Genomic DNA, 23,021 nt, shown 5'->3' on the forward strand with positions numbered 1-23,021 from the left:
AGGAGGCGCAAGAGCAGATGAAGGCTGACATGGAGGCCATGAAAGAGCAAATGACCACAATGATGGAAGCCAAGATGAGTATGAGAAAAATGAGATAGAGGTCAACACGGATACAGTCATTGCCACATGTACCGCCACTGAGGTGGACCCGACTCACCCATCCGGCCTTAATCAAGCAAATCCTCCAGTCTCAGATATGGTAGGGCAGGGATGATGCAATCCTACCCCCCAAGGGCAGGGCATTGGATAGAAGACTCCAAGAAGATTGGGCCAAAAATGCAAGAGAAGGCCCTAGAGTTCTCATGAGCCTTAGGGTAGATTTCGGGCCCATGGGCTAAGTATGAGCCCACTTATCTTGGTACATATTAGATTAAGGTTTCATTAATTTTGGGCCTTGTATTTAGGGCTCCATAATGTAGGTAGGGTACCCTAGAAATATAGGATTTTTCAGCCCTTGTATTTTTGGGCACCTAGACTAGTTTTTGTATTAGGGGTAGTTTTGTAATTTCACATGCACTAAGTGGATATTTGATGTGTGTGGTTGGAAATAAATTTAATTGAATTGGTAGAAGCCCAATCCAATTAAATTTTAGAGGGGGAGGTGAGCATTTGCTTACTACACTCCATTGCCACATCATATAGTCACACTTTGTGCATGTCCTTCATGCTTTTCATGCCTCATGACACCTAAGCACACTTAGTGGAGAATCTTGGAATTGATCTTGGATTAGTGGGCTAAACCATAACTAAAATTCACTAATCATAATTAGTGAAATTTTGGCTCCAAAGTTTGGCTCCACAAATTCAATTTCAAATTCAAGTGAAATTTGAATTTCCCTCCAATTTTGTGTGACACTTAGGCTATAAATAGAGGTCATGTGTGTGCATTTTTTTCAACTTTGATCATTTGAATATTAAACTTCAAAGTTCAGAGCTCTCTTAGAGCACAAAATTTCGTGCTCTTCTCTCCCTCTCCCTTCATTCATCTCCTTCTTCCCCCAAGCTCTTATCCATGGCCTCTTATGGTGGTGAGCTTCTTCTAGACTCATCTTCTCCTTGAAGTGGCGTCTCCTCTCTCTCTCTTCCTTCTCCATTCCGCTGCCATTCATTTTCCAAGAAGCAAAGGAATCCATTGATGAAGAAGATCCTAGGCCTACAAGCTCCAATGGAGCTTGCATCTAGGGAGGCGAAGCGTTAGGAAGTACGGGTGGCCTCCATTTTGTGCAAATTCAGAACAAGCATTCCTTCCCACCATATGGCTTACCTCCAAACTATACGCCACTCAATGTTGCACACACTCCCGATGAGAATGTCGGCAACTCTGCACCCATGCCCATTGAGAGCCAACAACCCCAATCTGATCATGCACATGTCTCTCAACCCATGGGGGAGGCACATGAAGTACCCCGAGACCATACTTTAGCTGACTTTGAGTCTCACCTCATATATGCCACTGAGGGGAAAGCATTTGGTGTCATACCCCTGCCAAACACTTTGGGGGGGACCTCAGTATCACCCACAACCACAACCCTTGCATTTTGTGTTCGAAAGACTACCTCTTGCCATGGAGGAAAGGGAGAAACTTGATCATATAAAGGAAAGGATGAGGGCTATTAAAGGAAGCGAAGATTCTGCCTTTGTTGACATGGCAGAACTGTGCCTAGTACCCGACGTCATTATCCCTCCAAAGTTCAAGGTGCCGGATTTTGATAAGTACAAGGGGATTACTTGCCCCAAGAATCACCTGAAGATGTACAGCAGGAAAATGGGGGCATACTAGAAAAATGAAAAATTATTGATGCATTTCTTCCAAGAAAGTCTTATTGGGGTAGCTGTCACCTGGTATACTAATCTAGAACCTTCCCGGGTCCATTCCTAGAAAGACCTAATGGCTGCCTTCATTAGGCAGTATCAATACAATTCTGATATGGCTCTGGATAGAATGCAGCTGCAGAGCATGTGTAAGAGGGAGCATAAATCTTTCAAAGAATACGCCTAAAGGTGGAGGGATCTGGCAGCTCAAGTAGCACCCCCAATGATGGAGAGGGAGATGATAACAATGATAGTAGGCACATTACCGATGTTTTAAAATGAGAAGATGTTGGGTTATATGCCTTCAGGCTTTGCCGATTTAGTGTTCACTGGTGAAAGGATCGAAGTTGGTCTAAGAAGTGGCAAATTTGATTATCCTGCTTTGATGACTAGCAAGCCTAAGGCGAATGGAGAGAATAAGAAGGAGGGAGGAACCTATGCTATGATTGTTGTTCCTACATGGCCAAATTTCCTACTAGCTCAACAATATCAATACTCAGCCAATACTAGCCGTTCTCATTACCCACCACCCTATCAGCCAAGAACACCTAATCATCCACAAAGGTCACCCCTAAATCAGCCACAAAACCCGCCTGCTGCACATCTGATACCAAACACCACCCTTAACACGGACCAAAACATCGACTAGGGAAGGAATTTTCCAGAAAAAAAAAGCCTGTAGAATTCACCCCAATCCGAATGCCAAATGCTGACTTACTCCCCTATCTGCTCGATAATGCAATGGTAGTCATAAGCCCAACAAAGATTTCTCAACCTCCATTTCCCAGAGGATACAACCCCAACGTGTCATGTGCTTATCATGGGGGAGTTTCAGGGCATTCCATTGAGCATTGTATGACCCTGAAACATAAGGTGCAAAGTCTGATTGATGCAGGCTGGCTGAGATTCGAGGAGGGGAATCGCTCCTGAGTTCTGATGTTGTCAAGCAATACTATGTATGATGCTTGGGGCAATTTGAAGGTTTTTGTTAGATGTCTCCAATGACTCATTAGAATTTTTGGTTTTATGCCATTACTGTATACAACACTCACAATGCTAATAATATGGATAAATTTGATGTGAATATAAGTTGTTGGTTTGTTTGCTCAAGTGACCTGCGCTCCTGAGTTGATCTCTAAGCTTGTTCAATCAGAAATTGCTCGTTCTCCACATCTGGTGAGGGTGCTGTAAACGACAAGTAAAGTAAAAAAAAACGAAGTACAAACATTCATGTGACCTCATTTTATCATTCTTAAAAGTTGTCTTCATGAGAGAAAAGTGAGTTATCAAGAACAAGAGTCATTTGAGTTAATATGTTAATTGAAAATCCTTTAAATATTTCTCGTCCTTGAAAATTCATTTTTGAGAATTTGCACAATTTCTTTCATTTTTCCTTGCTACAAGGTCATGACAAAAGACAACAATTGATACCTTAGAGCCCTACACTGGGGCAATGAGAGGCACCATGCATGAACCTCAAGTGAACCTAGGGCAGATCAAAAGTTCTCACTCGGTAGGTCAAAAACCCGAAATGGCGGCTTAGGCCAAAATTAGGGTTAATAAAAAAAAAGAAAAAACAATCAGGAACGTGTTTATCAGAGATTTGGTCCCAAAATCCAAACTACTAAAAGTATCTAGTTAAGATTTGAAATTACACATGACCATGTTTCAACATCCCAAACACTAATTTATCCGTTGCTCCCCCCTCCGAGCCAAAGCATATTTGTTTTCTAAAAAACAACACAAAAGCAAAATAGAAATCCTTAGTAGGAACCACCGCTAAACCGACGGGAAGAGCAATGCAAACAACACATGCATGAAGTTGGGAAGCAATAAAAGAAAAAAGAAAATAAAATTCGCCAAAGGTGAGTGAAGAAAAAGAGAGACAAAAGATCTCCAGATTTTACAAGGCACGAAAGTGCAATAAGGATTAATGTATAAGACAAAAGGAGTAGAAAGGAACAAAAGTACAAGCAAGAATCTCAAGGTTCTTACCCAATAAAACCCTCAAACACTTTTTGAGCCTCTCTAATCCTTTCTTTTATAGCCCTCTTATCCCTGACCACATTACAATGCCAAAAAGCCCATGTGGATCAAGGAATGACTAATTTTGCTTTTAAGTTGGGATTCTGGAATGAAACCCGCTTGTGATTGTTGAATATATATATATATATATATATATATATATATATATATATATATATATGTATATATATATATATATATATATATATATATATATATAAAAGAGAATCCTCGAGGTTTCTATTAGTCGTCTTATACGACTAACTATTGTATAGAAAGCATTTTCAAAAACTTGTATAGTCCCCCCAATTTATGGTTATTTTGTAGTGATTTTTGTAAATAAATATTATTTTATGGTTAAAGTTGTCTCTAGAATATGTCCATTGGATTTAATGATGAAATATGCGCAATTTTAGGTGAAAAAGAGGCTATGTTATGAAGCGCTAAAAGTGACAGTTGAGCTTAGCTCATCAGTTGGGCTAAGCGTGCATCCATCGATAAGCACAACTTCAGCATGCTTAGCGCGACAAAGGAATCTAGCAGAGCATCAATATCAGGGCCGCGCGCTAAGCGCGAGATCAGTGCGCTAAGGGCAGCAGTTGTCTTCAACCAGGCTCTGCACACGACTGGCGCTAAGCTCAAATCTACTTACTTGCGCTAAGTGCGAGGGTGGTGCTAAGTGCAACATCGCTGTCGCAACCTACCCTTCGGTGGGATGGCGATGCGAGGGCTCACGGGTGCATCTTCCAAGGGAGGAAGGTGCGCGGAGTCGCCACCAACGTTTATTCGAGGAAAACGTCGGAAAAACTAGAAAGGTGTGGTCTACGAACTTTAATCGTGAAAGGTTCGGGACTTATTTTTATGCATGGGGAAGATATTAGCACCCCACGCGTCCGTCACAAGGGAAGACAACCTTTAATCGAGTGTGCAAGACATGACTTCTAAATTATGTATTTTCCCTTTTTTATGTTTTTATGTATTTTCCCTTTTTTATTTTTTTTTTGCTTTTTGTGGGCCTTTTTGTATTTTTTATCTTTTTGTGGTCGACAAGGGTGTTTCCCTCGCTCCTACGTATCCTCAATTGCGAATAGGAAATCAGACCTACATAGTTCTTTTAGAACTAAACATTGGTTAAGTTGTTTTGATCTTTTTCCGCAAGATCGATTTTAACCACACAAAAGTCGTTTAAGGCATTGGACCATTAAACGATCTTTTGATTCTTTTGAAAGGAGAGAAACGTTAAGGCGTTGGACCATTAACGATCTCTTGTTTTTGAAAGGAGAAATGTTAAGGCGTTGGACCATTAATGATCTCTTGGTTTTGAAAGGAGAGAAACGTTAAGGCATTGGACCATTAACGATCTCTTAGTTTTTGAAAAGAGAGAAACGTTAAGGCGTTGGACCATGAACGATCTCTTGGGGTGGTCGACAAAAGCGGGGCTTTTGCTCCTATGTATCCTCAATGGCGATGAGGAAATCAGACCTACGTAGTTCTTGCAAAAGCGGTAAAGTTACATGTTGATTTTATGCTTTTGAACGGTCCATGTTAACCAATAAAAGCAAAGAGGACCATTTAAGGCGTTGGACCTAAAAATGGTTTCAAGTGATTTTTACGGGCAAAGCTTGATTTGTGAGTTGATTTTAGCCTTGGTTTCACTTTGGTTATTAGTCAATTAATCCAAGGAAACTTTCAAAGAAAAACGTCTGATCGATTTTTCTTGATTATTTTATTATTATTTTTTCAAGATATTTTGATTATTTTATTATTATTTTGCTTTTTTTGTTTAACTGAGGTTACAACGTGAATTATCGGTTAGATTTTGCTTTTACAGTGATTAAACGACATTACAACACAAATGATCGGTTGAAATTCATTTTATCATTTATTAGGCGAGATAACGGCTTAAATAAATGGTTAAAGCACGTTAAAAACGAAATAAAAGAAAATCGAAAGTGAACGAGATGAAGATGAAAGCAAACAAAACAAGAAATGAATTGAAAGTCTCGGATTGGAACACTTAATGGTTGAAGAACGAAGAACGAACGAAGTACGGAATGCATAGCCTAGGGGTCATGAACATTTTTGAAAGAGTCCCCCCTCCCCTATTTATAGGGAAAAAGGGAGGTGCTTGTCGCCCAAGGCTTCTTGAGGAAGATTTCTAAGCGCACCCTAATTACTAAGTTCACCCCCCTTTTCTTACTTTACGGAAAAGTTATGGAAGCCTTACGGAAGTGTTTTGGATTTGATTTTCATCTTTTTTTCTCTTCCCTTTCGCCAATGTTAAGTGAAATATGCTTACCCAAGGTTTTCAGAAATTTTACGGAAGCATTACGGAAGCCACGGAAGCCCCGGAAATCATTTTTCAACAAAACGTGGAGGAGCTTGTCACCCAGTTGCTTCCTCCTTAAGCAACCCAACTTCCAAAATGTTTCGGAAGGGCCTAGATTTGAATTGCTATTTACACCCCTATCTTGATAAGTTCACCCTTCATTTTCGTGTTTTTGGCTGTTTTTTTTTTTCGAAATCTCACGAAACTTTACGGATTCCACCGCGATGAGTGTTAAGCCTTCCGAAGCGATCAATAATGGTCCTCGGATGAAATTAGAGTGTAACAGTTTATTTACACATACCTCACTTTGCTAAATACACTCCCGTTTTCGTGTTTTTGACCGGTTTCTTCCCAAAACATCTCGGAACTTTACGGATTCCACAACGATGGGTGTTAAATATTTTGAGGTGGTCAAACAAAGGTCGCATGCCGACAAACAATGGTTCCCGGATGAAATTAGGGTATGACAATCGCGAATTCAGAGCCTATTTAAAGCCTGTCTTGTGCAAAATTAGGGTACAACACCTTACACTTGGGGTACAGATTTTGCACAGAATTCCAGAGCACACCACAATGTCTATTTGGGGATAAGAGCTCTGGAGGCAGCAAAAGGAGCGACTTTTGCAGAGATACCTAGGTTTTGTAATCTCATTATTGTTAGGGTTTCTTCTATAATGGCTAGCTAAACACTCTTGTTGGGGATTTCTAAAGAACAACTGATGTAATTATTTTAATATCTATTTGATTGTGTTTCTTGTTTTCAATGCTTCTGTTAGTGCTTAAATTCTGTATGCTCTTGGTCTAATCAACCATTTGTGTGCCTGGTTAGGTGACTTGAGCATTGGGAAATGTATTGTTGCCTTAGAACTTGAATGAAGCAGAATTAAAACTTAGTCTTACAAGAGGGATCTACGGATTAAGTTTTGGTTTTAAATATGTTGTTACAATAATGTTGTTTGGTCTAAGTCTAGTCTAGCAAGAGGGATCTAAGGACAAAGCTTAGGTTAAACTAGTCTAAACTTTCGTAAGCTATTTAAGCTGAGTCTAGTCCAACAAGAGGGATCCGAGGATGAAGCTTAGTTTAAGTTAGTCTAAACCTAGGAGGGCTGTCTAAATTGAGCCTAGTCCAACAAGAGGGATCTGAGGACGAAGATTGGATTGATTCAGTCTAACTAGGGATCGAGGTTTAGTAATTAAGGCTACAACATAGAACACAAAAGCATGATTCATTAGAGAAACTTCTTTATATACATCAGCTGGTCTGTTAGAAAGACCCAACATCTTTACCTACTACTGTCAATCTTACCTACTTGCATTTTTACTGTTTTTAGTCTAGACTTAGTTTAATTTTGTTCTAAATCATCAATTATCAATGTTTCTTTCAACAATGCCTTATTTCTGAATTTAACCCTGTCTAGGACTAGTTCTCTGAGTTCGATACTCGGATTCATCCATTTTAATTTTTAAATATTTGACGATCCGGTGCGCTTTCCGGCAAACCGGATTTCCCTTGGACATACTTGTATAAAGAAAAAGTGGACCAAAAAGTAACTGTAGGGGAAATCCAACAGTTTCACACTTGCACATTTGAGAAGAAAACTCATTCGATCAAAAGCTCGTGGAAAATTCCCAAAGACAATTGTGATAGTAGGGTACATTTGACTTTAGTCACTCATGCAAGCTCCTTAGGATTCCTTTTGAATCCAAGGGTGGTCTTTGTTGTATAAATTCTTTCGGGATCAGCCCATGTCGTCAAGTTCTAGCGGGATCGACAGACCCTTGGCATCAGTCTACAATCTTAAATTGGGAAAGTTTCACTTGGTCACATACCCAAGTGTGACAATCCATTGCCATCCTTCAATGGGGTGCACGATCGATCCCAAAACCTTATGTTTTCTTGTTGTGCAGAATAATCAAAGTTTTTTCAAAAAAGGGGAAAACCCTAGGATCAATGTTTTGGTTGATTGATTAAATGTCAAACGACTCCATTGCCGTCACTCCAAAATTGTCAAGTGACTAAATCAAACAAAATGTACACTCTAAGGGAGTCCCTAAAGAGATTTGCAAAAAAGATAGGACTAGGTCTCATGAGTTATCACGTCTTTCAGAAAGAGACAGTCAATCTGTGCTTTCCACAAAAAAGGAAAAGAACCAAAAATCAATCAAATCAAAATCAAAATCACAAAATTAGGAAAGAATGTAATGAGCATTACACAATTTTCATGATTAAAAACCTTTTGCATTACTACATACAAAGCCTACATTTACTGCATTTCAAGATGAAGGTTGCATGCATCTGCATCCCAAAAATCATGTTCATATTAGGCTATAAGTGCATAGATTTCTCTTTATATACCAATTTCCCAAATTTAATGTCCTATCTTTTAAGTTTAGGATGAGAGGCACTCTCAAAGAGTCAATCTCTTGCTTTCTCATAAGGTTGAGCCCTTTGGTACTAGTGCCTATTGGCTTATTTCATAGGACTCAATGTCCTTTGCTTTATGATTTCATGGGACTCAAAGTCCTCGCATTTATCTTTCATAAGACTCAAAGTCATTGCCTTTATCTTTCATAGAACCCAAAGTCACCGCTTTTATCTTTCATAGGACTCAAAGTCCTCGCCTTTATCTTTCATAGGACTCAATGTCCTCGCTTAAATCTTTCATAGGACTCAAAGTTCTGGCTTTTATCTTTCATAGGACTCAAAGTCCTCTATCTTTATATTTTCATAGGACTCAAAGTCCTCTACTCATTTACACTTTAATGACTTCAATGTCTTCAGTCATTTACATTTCAAAGACTTCAATGTCTTTTGTCTTTACATTTACAATACTTCAATGTCTTTTGTCTTTTACACTTTATAAGACTTCAACATCTTTTGTCTTTCATAGGACTTAGTGTCCTCGTTCTTATAGGACTCAATGTCCTTGTCTTTATCTTTCATAGGACTCAATGTCCTTGTCTTTGTGCTTCTTAGGACTCAACATCCTTTATTTCTAGGCTTTGAAAAAAAAACACTTCAAATGTCTTTTGCTCTATAGGACTTCCATGTCCTCCCTTTTTACGTTTTATAGGACTTCAATGTACTTTTCTTTACAGGTTTTTCTTTCTTGGTTTTCGTCAGTTGCCCAGATGAATAGCAAGGTCACTCGAACAAAATTAGTGTCCTTATCTTTACTTCCCTTTTATTTCCAATAAAAGATAAGTAAAGAGGGGCAACTTTCATACCCTAATTTTGCCTAGGGACTATCGTTCTTTGATCTTTTGATCCTTGCTAGTTGACTTACGGTGTTGAACGCTGTCATACCCTAATTTCGTCCGGGGACTATTGCTTGATGGCATGCAACCTTTGATAGACCGCTTCGAGGTACTTGGCACCCTTTGATGCACAATATGCGAAGTCCCGAGACGTGCCGGAAATCAAAAGGAAGCGTTGTTACGCAATCCGTGAAATTCCGTAACGTGCTGGAAATCAAAAGGAAGTATTGTTATGCAATCCGTGAGTTTCCGTAACTCTTTCAAAGCTAAAAAAGGAGTAATTATATGATCCGTAAGGTCCGTAACCATACGAAAAGAAAACAAGTACCGTTACGAAATTCGTAAAGTTTCGTAACGTTACGGAAAAGGAATCACAAAAAAAAGCAAAGGGGGTGCATTTAGTAAAAAAGGGGTGCAAACAGTAACCAGGCCTACTTGGGCCTTCTAGATTTTTCCTCCAGTAGGCGGTTGCTTCTGGAGGAAGCAACCTGGCTCGCCTGGGCGAGCTGGGTGGCAAGCTCCTCCCCTATTTTGCTATAAATAGGGGGAGGAGTGAAGAAGAAAAGGGTTCAGCCTTCTTGGCACTTCGTATTCACTTGAAATTGCTGAGGAAAATTGTTTCTATGAAGAAAATTCAAGTCGAGGCACTTCCGTAACGTTTCCCTGGGTAATTACGCGAAGATTTTCAACCGCTCTTCGCCATTCATCGTTTGTTCTTCATTGTTCTTCGGTCTTCAACCGGTAAGTACCCGAAATCGAACTTTTCAATTCATTCTATGTACCCGTGGTGGTCCCCATTTGTTTTGTGTACTTTTATTCTCGTTTCATTTACTTTCTGTACCTCCTTTTGACGTGCTTCAGTCATTTACTTAAGTCATTTTCTTGCCTAATCAAAAAATAAAATAAATTTCCACCGATCATTTGAATTGTAATATCCGTTAATTTCTATTAAAATCAAATTCGACCGTTCGGTCATGCCGTAACCACGTTGGAAACCAAAAAGAGGTAAAATAATAATATAATAATAAAAAAATATCTTTTAGTAAAATAAACCAAAAAAAGCAATCGAACGTTTCTCTTTGGGATTTCTCTTTATTAATTGAATTGACTAATAACTAAAGTGAAACTAAGGCTAAAATCAACTCGTAAAGTCAAGCTCATCCGCGAAAAATAACTAAAAAAGGATTTTAAGATTCAATACCTCAGTTTTTGTTACCAAGTAAAAAGGATCATTTTTAAGGTCCAACGCCTTAAAATGACCACCTTCCAAGTAAAAAGAATCGCTTGATTCACCCTTAAGAAAGAACTACGTAGGTCTGATTTCCTCTTCGATGGAGGGTACGTAGGTACACAATTTCACACAATTCTAAAATTAAGGTTGTTGTCCTTTGGGACAAACGTGAGAGGTGCTAATACCTTCCTCAAACGTAAATACAACTCCCGAATTTGGAATATTCTTCATGACCGGTTTCCTTCGGTTTTTACGACGTTTTCCACAAATAAACGTTGGTGGCGACTCCGCGAATTTTCCTCCTTTGGAAGACGCACCCGTGAGCCTCGCCTCGCTCGCCCGCAAAAGGGTAGGTTGCGACAGTTGGCGACTCCACTGGGGACTGTTTTTGTGAGTTAGGCCTATTTTAGGAAATTGTGGAATTGTGAAACTTTGTGTTTGCATTTTTTAACTGTCTAAATATAATAAAGGTTGTCTTTTCCATATTTTTACACCGCATTCTAAGCACCCACGGGCTTGAGTAAAAAAGGGGCCCTATACCCGGGTCCATGGGAATTTAAGGAGTGGAGGTGAATTCTATGGTCATGCTAGGTCTCCAACTTGCTTGATAATAGCGATACCTCGTCTAGAGCTTTCTCTCTTTATAATGTGTTGTCACTGGTATTCCATACCGCCGCAATATTATTATCTTGAGTGACGATACCTCTAGAAAACAGCCATGTGAGATATGGATCGTTGGGAGTTGTTATTAGAGACCCCTAGATATTATCCTATAGGTCCCTAAAATAGGGGCACGAAGCGAACACGTTGCGTGCCTTTTAAACACTGTCATGCATATAACCTAAATGTCATGTACGCCTTTGTTGTATGATTATTTGAGGATATTGCCATGCTGTGTAAATCCCCCTGTTGCACTTTTGCGCATCTGCATCATGCCGTCACACATGCGTTGTATGTGGGTCTCGTCTTTTGTCGTGGGAAGTCGGAAGATTCATATCGTCTTCTTAACTGCACACATGGGGCACTGCACCCCCAAATGCGCAAGTAAGGAGAGATGATTTTCCGGGCTCTTGTGTCCGTAAATGCATTCATATCATGCATCGCATAAACATCTCTTCAGCATCATAATGAACATATCGTTCCTGCATTTGTCTGTTATCACATTCCAGCCTCACATTTTGCATGAGTCATTGCATCATCATGCATATGCGTTCAACATACTTTTTGTTCTACATGTTTGCTCATACATGATCCTTGTGTTTTCCTCTACAAAACAAAGACAAAAAAAAGGGAAGCATGAAAATTCATGATGCATTCTTAGTTGCATGTGTTAGGTACCATGAGCCAACCATGTTGGGATCATAAACCCATTTCTAAAATTAATAAAAAAACACAAACAACAAAACAAAATGATTGAGCATGGTACCTAATGCGTGGTTAACTAAGAAAGGATGTCTCTTCGGGCATCTCAATCTCATAATTACATTTTCCATGCATAGCATGCGTATTCCCGAGTCTTTCATCCCTATGAAATGTTGTTGAAGTATTGGCAATCAAAATTGCCATTCCCTGGGTTATGGGGTTGAACCAAGCTCGTGCTTTTACGAAAAGGTTCATCGAGTCAAGTTGAAGTAAGGAAGTAACCATCTTGCAAAATTGGGGCAAAAGATGGATCATGTTACATCATTGCTTTGTCTACTACCAAACACGTTTAGGATTGTTGATATCCTTGTTACTTCCAGCTTCACCTTGACAAAGATGTCATGGACCATGTTGAAAATCTAAATTGATTCAACCCCATGTCCTGCGTAAAAATTCACAATACTTCAACTATGCATCATTCGCATACATCCATGTTTTTCATTGGTTGCATTGCTCATTACATTCTTTCCTTGAAAAATAAAATAAAATGAACTTAATCATTGTTATATAAAAAAAAACATGCTTTACGGTGCCCTCACCGAACCTGTGCTAGAGCAAGAGTAATGGGTGAAGTAGAGGAGGTACAAGAGAAGATGAAGGCCGACATGTAGGCCATGAAAGAGCAAATGGCCACAATGATGGAGGCCATGACGATCATGAAGAAGATAATGGAAGCCAATGCGGTTGCAGTTGCCGCTACCAGCACTGTTGCTAAGGTGAACCTGATGCCCCCATCTGGCCTCAACCAAATGAATCATCCAACCTCAGCTATGGTAGGCAAAGATTTGGGAAGTACGGGCGGCCCTCATGATGTGCAAATTCAAAACGAGCACGCCTTCCCGCCATATGGCTTGCCTCTCAACTATACGCCACCCAATGTGGCATACACTCCCAATAAGAATGTCAATAACTCCACTCCTATATCCATTGAGAGCCAACAACCCCAAACTGATCATGCACATGTCTCTTAAACCGTGGGGGAGACACATGAAATTCCCCTCCACAATCTAGCCGACTTCGAGCCTTGCCTCGAATATGCCACTGAAGGGCAAGCAGTTGGTGGTATACCCCTGCAAAACACTTTAGAGGGCCCTCAGTATCACCCACAACTACACCTCTTGCATTCCACAACAAGTAAAAACCCTCATGCTATGGCAAAAATGGGAAAGTTAGAGGAAAGGCTCAAGGCCATTGAAGGAGGTGAAGATTATGCCTTTACTAACCTAGAAGAGTTGTTCCTAGTACACAATATCATCACCTCTCCCAAGTTCAAGGTGCCGGACTTTGACAAGTACAAGGGGACTACTTGCCCCAAGAACCATCTAAAGACGTGTTGTCGAAAGATGGGGACATACGCAAAAGATGATGAACTGTTGATACATTTCTTCCAAGAAAGTCTTACTGGGGTATCTGTTACCTGGTACGCTAACTTGGAACCTTCCCGAGTCCATTCTTGGAAGGACCTAATGGTTGCCTTCTTTAGGAAGTATCAGTACAATTTTGATATGGTTCTGAATAGGATGCAACTACAGAACATGTGCAAAAAGGGGCGCGGATCTTTCAAAGAATACGCCAAAAGGTGGAGAGACCTAGCAGCTCAAGTGGCACCTCAATGACGGAGGAAAAAATGATAACAATGATAGTAGACACATTACCAGTATTCTACTATGAAAAGATGGTGGGCTACACACCTTCAAGCTTTGCTGATTTAGTTTTCACCGACGAAAGGATCAAAGTAGGTATGAAAAGAGGCAAATTTAATCATCTTGCTTGGACGAATGAGAAAACTGGGGCAAATGAAGAGGGTGAGAATGAGGGAGAAACCCATGCTGTGACTGCCATTCCTATACAGCCAAGTTTCCCACCAACCCAACAATGTCATTACTCAGCCAATAACAAACCTTCTCCTTACCCACCGCCCAGTTATCCATAAAGGCCATCCCTAAATCAACCACAAAGTCTGTCTACCGCACTTCCAATGATGAACACCACCTTTAGCACAAACCAAAAACACCAACCAAGAAATGAATTTTGCAGCGAGAAAGCATGTAGAATTCACCCCAATTCCAGTGTCCTATGCTGACTTGCTCCCATATCTACTTGATAATTCAATGGTAGCCATAACCCCATCCAAGGTTCATGAACCTCCATTTCTCCGAGAATACAACTCGAATGCAACGTGTGCTTGTCATGGAGAAGCCTCGAGGCATTCCATTGAGCATTGTATGGCCCTGAAGCGTAAGGTGCAAGGTGTAATTGATGCAGGCTGGCTGAAATTTGAGGAGAATCGCGTGTAAATCCTGACATTGACAAGAGATGCCACACATGGGGCAATTTTGAAAGTTGTTGTTAGATGTCTCTAATGACTCATCAGGATTTTCAAGTTTGTACCATTATTGTAAACCACAGTTACAATGTTAAACAAAATGGATAAAGTTGATATCTTTGTCCCTCATCCTCTCACAAACGCATCTTTGCTTATTCAACTTTCACCGGAATGTGGGTGCAAGCCATTGGTCTGTTTGCTCAAGCGACCTGTGCTCCTGAGTTTGGACTTCCAAGACCGGTCAATCAGAAATTACTCGTCTTGCACGTTGGTGGGGGTGCCGTAAAACAACGAGTAAAGTTCAAGACAAATAAGTTTTAAAAAAAAGGTTAAAAAAAACATTTGATTGACTGTGTTTTCAAGACGTTCATGTGACCTCATTTTATCATTCCGGAAAGTTTGTCTTTTTAGAGAGAAGTGAGTTATCAAGAATAGGATGTTGGACAAATGGCCTCAGTTATCTTAAGAAGGGGGGGGGTTTGAATTAAGATACAAAGACTATTCCCTAATTAAACTTTCACTCTCTCTTTTTGGATTAACAATGCACCCTTAACATGAATTACTCAAAAGACAATTCAAAATAAACTTCATTAAAGCAAAAGATAAATAGTAATAAATAAAAGAAGTTTAAAGAGAGGAATGCAAACTTGATTTGTACTGGTTCGGCCACTTCCCGTGCCTACGTCCAGTTCTCAAGCAACCCACTTGAGATTTTCCACTCTCCTTGTAAAACTCCTTTTACAAAGTCTGAACCACATAGGGGCAACCCTTCCCTTGTGTTCAGAAATCCTCTACAACAAGAGACCCACGATCTCTTAATCCCTTTTCAGAAATAAGAAGAAGAGAAGAAGAAATCTCTCTTAAAAGAGATAGATTGTACAATGAAGATCAATCAAAATTCCTTATTGAATATGCAAGTGGTTGACCAAGGAATCTTTTTGAGAGGATAAGACATTTCAGTTCAGAAAAACTCTTAATCTTTTGAGAGGATAAAACTTTTTGGGCAATGAAAACTTTCTTTAAATTCGTGTTTCCAATTCACCTTTGATGGCCATTCATAAAACATTTGAATAGATGTGACTCTTGGAAATTATTTTCTGAAAATCCCCTCTGGTAATCAATTACAGGTTTTCAAATTTGAATTAAAACGTTCAATAAACTACTGGTAATCAATTACCATCCACGTGTAATCAATTACACGTTATAAATTTTGAATTCAAATTTCTAGTGACTGTTATAAACATTTTCAGCTGCTAGTAATCGATTACCAGAGAGCAAATCTCAATTTGAAATGATAGAATTCTTTGGTCAAACCTTTTGTTTTTTCAATTTAGAAACTTCTTCCTAAAGATTCTAGAGATCAACTTGATCATATATCTTGATTTTCTTGGATTCTTGTCTTGAATAAAACTTAGAAGCACTTGATCCTTTAGCACCATCAAGACATCAAAACATCTTGCTTCTACATAGGAGTCTTTTGACTTAATCCATCAACTAAAAAATCCTTCAACTATTTCTCGTCCTTGGAAAATTCTTTTTGCAAGAATCAACTGCTTCTTTCATTCTTCCTCACTACGAGGTTGTGAAAACAAGACAACAATTGGTACCTCTAAGCCCTACACTGGGGCAATGAAAGACACCATGCATAAACCTCAAACGAACCTAGGGGCAGATTAGAAGTTCTCACCCAATAGGTTCCTTGCTACAAGGTCATGACGAAAGACAACGATTGTACCTCAAAGCCTTACACTGGGGCAATGAAAAGCACCATGCAAAAACCTCAAGCGAACCTAGGGGCAGATTAAAAGCTCTCACCCAATAGGTTCCCAGCTACAAGGTCATGACGAAAGATAACAATTGGTACCTCAAAGCCTTACACTGGGGAAATGAGGGGCATCGTGCATGAGCCTCAAGTGAACATAGGGGCAGATCAAAAGTTCTCGCCCGTTGATGTTTTTAAACAAGAAAAAAAGGGGGGAGACAAACCCTAGAATTTCAATAGATTGATTAAACGTCAAACGACTCCATTGCCATCACTCCAAAATGGTCAAGTGACTAAATCAAACAGAACATACACTCTGAGGGAGTTCCTGGAGAGATTTGCAAAAGATAGGATAAAGTTGCATGAATTATCATCTTTTTCAAAAGGACAGTCAATCTGTGTTTTCCAAAAATATTAAATCAAAATCAAAATCACAAAATAGGGAAAGAATGTCATGAACATTGTACAACTTTCCATTGCATTGCATTGTTTCATATGAGGTCAGCATTACCAAATTTCACGACAAAGGTTGCATGCATCTGCATCCCTAAAAATCATGTTAACTGCATTGATTTCCTACATCCCGTGTCCAATCTTTTTGGATGACCGGCCCTCTCGATGAACATTGTACAACTTTCCATTGCATTGCATTGTTTCATATGAGGTCAGCATTACCAAATTTCACGAAAAAGGTTGCATGCATCTGCATCCCTAAAAATCATGTTAACTGCATAGATTTCCTACATCTCGTGTCCAATCTTTTTGGATGACCGACCCTCTCGATGAGTCGAACTCTTGCTTTCTCATAAAGGTGGACCCTTGGGTACTAGTACCTATGACCTTTAGAGGACTATATGTCCTCGCCATCAGAGGACTGCACATCCTCGCCTGCAGAGGGCTGCACGGCCTCTCCATTAGAGGGCTACGCGTCCTCATTTTCAGTGTACTCCATATCCACACCTTAAGAGAATATAAGGTCCTTTGCCCTTAGATGCTTAACCGAGACTTGCGCTTCCGGTTAAGGGGCCAGTAATTTCCTTTTACCATTTCCTGGGCCACCCCCTGATATTGGAGGGTGACCAACTGTGCGAGCACATCCAGAGAGGGAGGCTATCACGCATCTACTATGCATACCGGGGCAAGATTTCATCCGTGCTGCTGCAAAAAGACGAGTGCGGATCATGCGCACCAACATGACCACTCTTACATGGATATGGATGACGTTGCTACTTAGCAACATTCTGCCCAGCGACCACAATGCCAATCTCCCCCTGCAGATGTATCAATTGGTCTGTGCTGTCATGACATAGGTAAGTATGCACATGGCTCAATTGATTTCTGATGTCATCTATTGTTTGCAGGGATCGCGCCCACAAGACACCCAGTGGACCCGAAGAAGTCCAACAGGGCCCTGGGGTTTCTAGCTCTGGTTACGGGCCTCTGTCAGTCCAACAGGGTGTCTGTTCCCCCAACAAGGTCATGCCATCATGACATAGGTAAGTATACATATGGTTCAACTGATTTCTGATACCATCTATTGTTTGCAGGAATCGCACCCACAAAGACACCCAGTGGACCTGGAGAAATCCAACAGGGCCCTGGGGTTTCCAGCTCTGGTTACGGGCCTCTGTAGTCCTACAGGGTGCTCGTTCCCCCCGGCAAGGTCACGTCATCATGACATAGGTAAGTATCCACATTGCTCAGCTGATTTCTGATGTCATCTATTGTTTGCAGGGATCGCGCCTGCAAGACACCCAATGGACCCGAAAAAGTCCAACAGGGTCTTGGAGTTGCCAAGCTCTAATTACAGGCCTCTATCAGTTCTACGGAGTGCCTGTCGCTCCCAGCAAGGTCATCAGGCCCCCTACTAATCGAGCTTTCATCAAGAAGTACTGCGTCCCCAGGCAAGCACAGGGCGAAACACCACAGCAGCCTGGGGATGGCCGACAGCGGGCAACAGGCGCACCGCCATCACCTCTAGAGTTCACCTCAGCTCATCCACAAAAAGGTTAGAGCGTTGCTTACGACCCATGGCCGACCAATAGGCGACCAAGTCCAAAGCCAAAGGTAAGCAAAGTACTTGGTCCGTGACCGACAAGCCATCATGCGTCCAGCTCAAGACGTTAAATAAGCGCTACTAGGAGGCAATCTAGTACCTTTTAAATCTCTGCTTGTTATTTGATCACTTTTGTTTCTTAAGTCATAGCAGGACACACCTAGTTGCTCATGATCCTAGGAATTTAAATAAAACAAGCACAAGCTCGGAAGGTAGTCATACCTCACAAAAAAAATATATATATATATATATATATGTATGTTTAGGTAGAAAGATACCTTGGATATGCATGTATGTAGCAAAAAAATACTTCACAATATATATATATATATATATATATATATATATATATATATATATATATGTATGTTTAGGTAGAAAGATACCTTGGATATGCATGTATGTAGCAAAAATACTTCACAATATATATATATATATATATATATATATATATATATATATATATGTCTGTTTAGGTAGCAAGATACCTTGGATATGCATGTATATAGCAAAAATATCTCACAAAACATATATATGTATGTTTAGGTAGCAAGATACCTTGGACACGCATGTATATAGCAAAATACCTCACAAAAATATACGTATGTTTAGGTAGCAAAATACCTCATGATAAAAATAGAGAGCGAGTAAGAAAAGAAGGAAGAAAAAAAGAAAATAGAAAATAAATAATAATAATAATAATAATAAAATAAAAAGTTGTCTAGCTAAAAAACAACATGATTGTGAAAAGAGATAATTTCCAACTTTTCTTTGAAAGATTTTACTGATCTTAACCAGTTTTTGAAAAAAATGTGTATACACCTAAAGAGTGAATGCTGTGAAAATTTTCCGAACGCCCAAAATGGACTCGGATGAATGCATGATTTGATAAAAGAACATATTTTGGAAACACTGGGTTGACTTAAAATAGGGAAAATGAATCCTGAGCCCTAGTGTCACATGACCATAAAAACTTGATGCTTGAGTGTCCACATGGGTGCATGCATGACTAGTTTTGCATAAAATTTCTGAATCATCATTGTTGCATGTGTATCATGGAAATAATGTAGGACATCCCCTTTATCCCCGAACCGCTGGCCAAACCCTGACATATATCATGACCAGCCGTTCTACAAGCCTTGAGCCAAAATCCCAACTTATCATAAACCTTGACCCAGGGTAAGAATGTCAATCCTTGCCCTCAGAAAACAACAAAAAAAAAAAGAAAAGAAAAATTCCCAATCAAAGAGTGGGAGAAAGCAAAAAAAGGAAAGAAAATTTCTGATCAAGGATCGAAAGAAAACAGAAGAAACATCTAGAAAGGTCTTTGGACCAGACAATATTTGAACAATACAGAATTGTCACCAAGTAAACAAGAAAAAGGAAACCACGACCTAAAGTGGTCCTCTCCCTTTGATTGCCGACAAAATCCTGTGCACTAGCGACTTTCTCGCCACGCACTAAACAAAAACAGAAGAGGAAAAGGCAAAAACACTCAAAGCCAAATTTCCCACCAAGAAAACAAACCATTCCCAAGAAAAAGTCCTATTGATCCATGATCACGCATGTAATCTTTGATTTGATAGGAAATGATTTGCAAAATCAAGTCATGACATATCTATGGTTCAGAATTAGGATAAAACACTTACCTGTGTGAGATTGATACACTGAGTGATTTTCTCCTATTTTTGTTGGACCCATTGTTTCCTCTAAATGGTTGTTTAGAAACGAAATGCTAACATCCAAAATCTCATTTATGGTTATGAGAAAATTTCATCAGCATACTCTCCTTCCTCGATGGACACATCATTTTTCATAAAAAAAAGCATATGTTGCTCTGATCAGTTGGAAGTTTTGTCTCTTTACTAAACCATGTTCACATTTTAGTGAAGAAAACACCGAGACTATTTTTAGTCTCACAGTTATCAAGAACTATGTAGGTTTGAGTTCCTCATCACAAATTGAGGATACGTAGGAGCAAAAGCCTTGCTTTTGTCGACCACCCCACTTTTTGTTACCGTGACCCAAGAGTCCGGTGGCATGCGGAGCCACATGACCGTGGGATCCCTAGATTCATGTTCTTTTTATGTTTCATCCTTTATCATTTACATGTTATTTTATTTCTATGACTTGAGGGACTAACGTTTGTTTTTTGTTGTTGCGATTGTCATTTGTATTGTGCATGTATTTTGTTTGGACTATTGCGTTGGTGCTTACTTCGTTATTGTTGATAATGTTTGTTCAAATTCCGGAAGCGTCTAGAGTTTTCATTTAGGAATGTCGTCCTAAAACGAACAAACATCATGATAACACCAAAATAGAAAAAGAAAGGGGCGTTGTGAACAAATGTCATATCTGTATATAAAGAAAAGAAAAGAGTTTCTGTATATAAAAAGTGTATGAAAAGACTTTGTGTGAAAAGAAATTCTTGTGTGTGAACAATGAGTGTATATAAAGAAAGTTTTTGTATAAACAACGAGTGTATGTTGAAAAAGGGAAAAAGAAATCTTTGAAAAGGAATAGAGGTTTTATAGACCATGTTGATATAAAGAGAAAGAGTTTTTAATGCGCGTGTGTATAGAAAATTTTGTCGTGTATAGGAATGTAGGTGTACAAAGAAAAAGCTTTTCTCATAGATAACGATGGATGTATAGTTTTTGAGAACATAAAAAAATGAAACAAAAAGAAAAGAGAAAGAAAGACCTCGAAGGTCGGCATGTTATGATCATAGGAAGCATAAATCATTCATAGAGAGCAAACATATCTTTTGGAAACAAGGGACTGGCGCTAAGAGTTTATTTTCCGGAATAACCGAGATAAGAATGGATGGATTCATTGAACTGATGAAAGAACATAATTTGGAAATATTGAGTCTACTTGTGTAAATCCCAAGCCTTAGTATCACAATGCCATAAACTGGATGCTTGAGTACCCACCAAGTTGTAGCCATGACTAATTTTGCACGTGGTTCCCAAATCATCAATGTTACGCGTGCCTCGTGGAAATAATATGGAAATTCAACCCGAGAGCGACACCTCGACACGAAAATTTGTTTTTCCCCAAATATCAAAATCGAGCTTGCGTGATGAAAAGACCATGTTGAGACACAACCTTAAGCTACTTTGAACCTTGGTCTGTGAAGTGAATCCTCACCCTCTCCCCTGAAGAGAAGGACACAGAATCTCCTCAAGCGAGAGCGAATAACGAATGTTAAAACCCGAATTCCCAAAGAAAGAAATGGAAAGGGAGAAATGAAAAGAAAGAAAAGGAAGAAATGAATAGAAGGATTCCCGATCAAAGATCGGAAGAAAGTAAAAAGGAAAAGATCGTAAGAAAGTGAAAAGGAAAAGGTCGGAGGAAAACAGAATAATTCTTGATCAATCTTCTGACCAGATAAATTTTTCGGCAGGGTAAATGAATGTCGGCAAAGGAAAACCCATTTTTAAGTGGTTCTTCCTTTGGGATTTCCATTCAAAGTCGTTCTCGACTGGCGGTATCCCGCCCCACATAAACAAAGAGGAAAAGACCGAAACACCCAACTTCCTCTCCAAAAACACTACCCTCGAGAAAATCCTATTGATCCGTGATCGTGCGTGTGATCTTTTGGTTCGATAGGAAATCGTGTGCAAAATAAAGTCATGGTGCAGCTATGGTTAGGGATTAAGGTAAAACACTTGCCTGTGTGAGTTTTTATACACTATGAGTGATTTATTCCCAATTTCAGTTTGACCCGATGCTTCCCCTGAATGTTCATTTAAAAGCTAAATGTTGACATCGTGACCTTCATTTTCGGAAAATTACCTTTGGCATGGGTATATTGTTTCTCTAAGATATGGTGCTCTCGCGAATGATTTATTTTTCTTTGCAAAAAGCATGTATCCTTTTTTAGATGGAAAAAACCCAGTGGACCATTCGGTCCTGCTAACAAATCTTATTCGGAGACCCATGAATTGATTGCCTAGCGTTGTTCATGTGTCCTCAACCATCGACGCTGGAGCCCCGCGAATTGATTGCCTAGCGTTGTTCGCCTATCCTGCATCCTCTAGTCTTTCAGAGACCCATGAATTGATTGCCTAGCGCTGTTCATGTGTCCTCCACCAACGAGGCTGGAGCCCCGCGAATTGATTGCCAAGCGTTGTTCGCCTATCCTCCATCCTCTAATCTTTCGGAGACCCATGAATTGATTGTCTAGCGCTGTTCATGTGTCCACCACCATCGAGGCTGGAACCCCGCGAATTGATTGCCTAGCGCTGTTCGCCTATCCTCCATCCTCTAATCTTTCGGAGACCCATGAATTGATTGCCTAGTGCTGTCCATATGTCCTCCACCATCGAGGTTGGAGCCCCGCGAATTGATTGCCTAGCGCTGTTCATGTGTCCTCCACCATCAAGGCTGGAGCCCCGCGAATTGATTGCCTAGCGCTGTACGCCTATCCTCCATCCTCTAATCTTTCGGAGACCCATGAATTGATTGCCTAGCGCTGTTCATGTGTCCTCCACCATCGAGGCAGGAGCCTCGCGAATTGATTGCCTAGCGCTGTTCGCCTATCCTCCATCCTCTAATCTTTCGGAGACCCATGAATTGATTGCCTAGCGCTATTCATGTGTCCTCCACCATCGAGGTTGAAGCCCCGCGAATTGATTGCCTAGCGCTGTTCGCCTATCCTCCATCCTCTAATCTTTCGGAGACCCATGAATTGATTGCCTAGCATTGTTCATGTGTCCTCCACCATCGACGCTGGAGCCCCGCGAATTGATTGCCTAGCGCTGTTCGCCTATCCTCCATCCTCTAATCTTTTGG

Source organism: Glycine soja, chromosome 10 (assembly GCF_004193775.1).
Source record: "Glycine soja cultivar W05 chromosome 10, ASM419377v2, whole genome shotgun sequence".
Classification (NCBI taxonomy): domain Eukaryota; kingdom Viridiplantae; phylum Streptophyta; class Magnoliopsida; order Fabales; family Fabaceae; genus Glycine; species Glycine soja.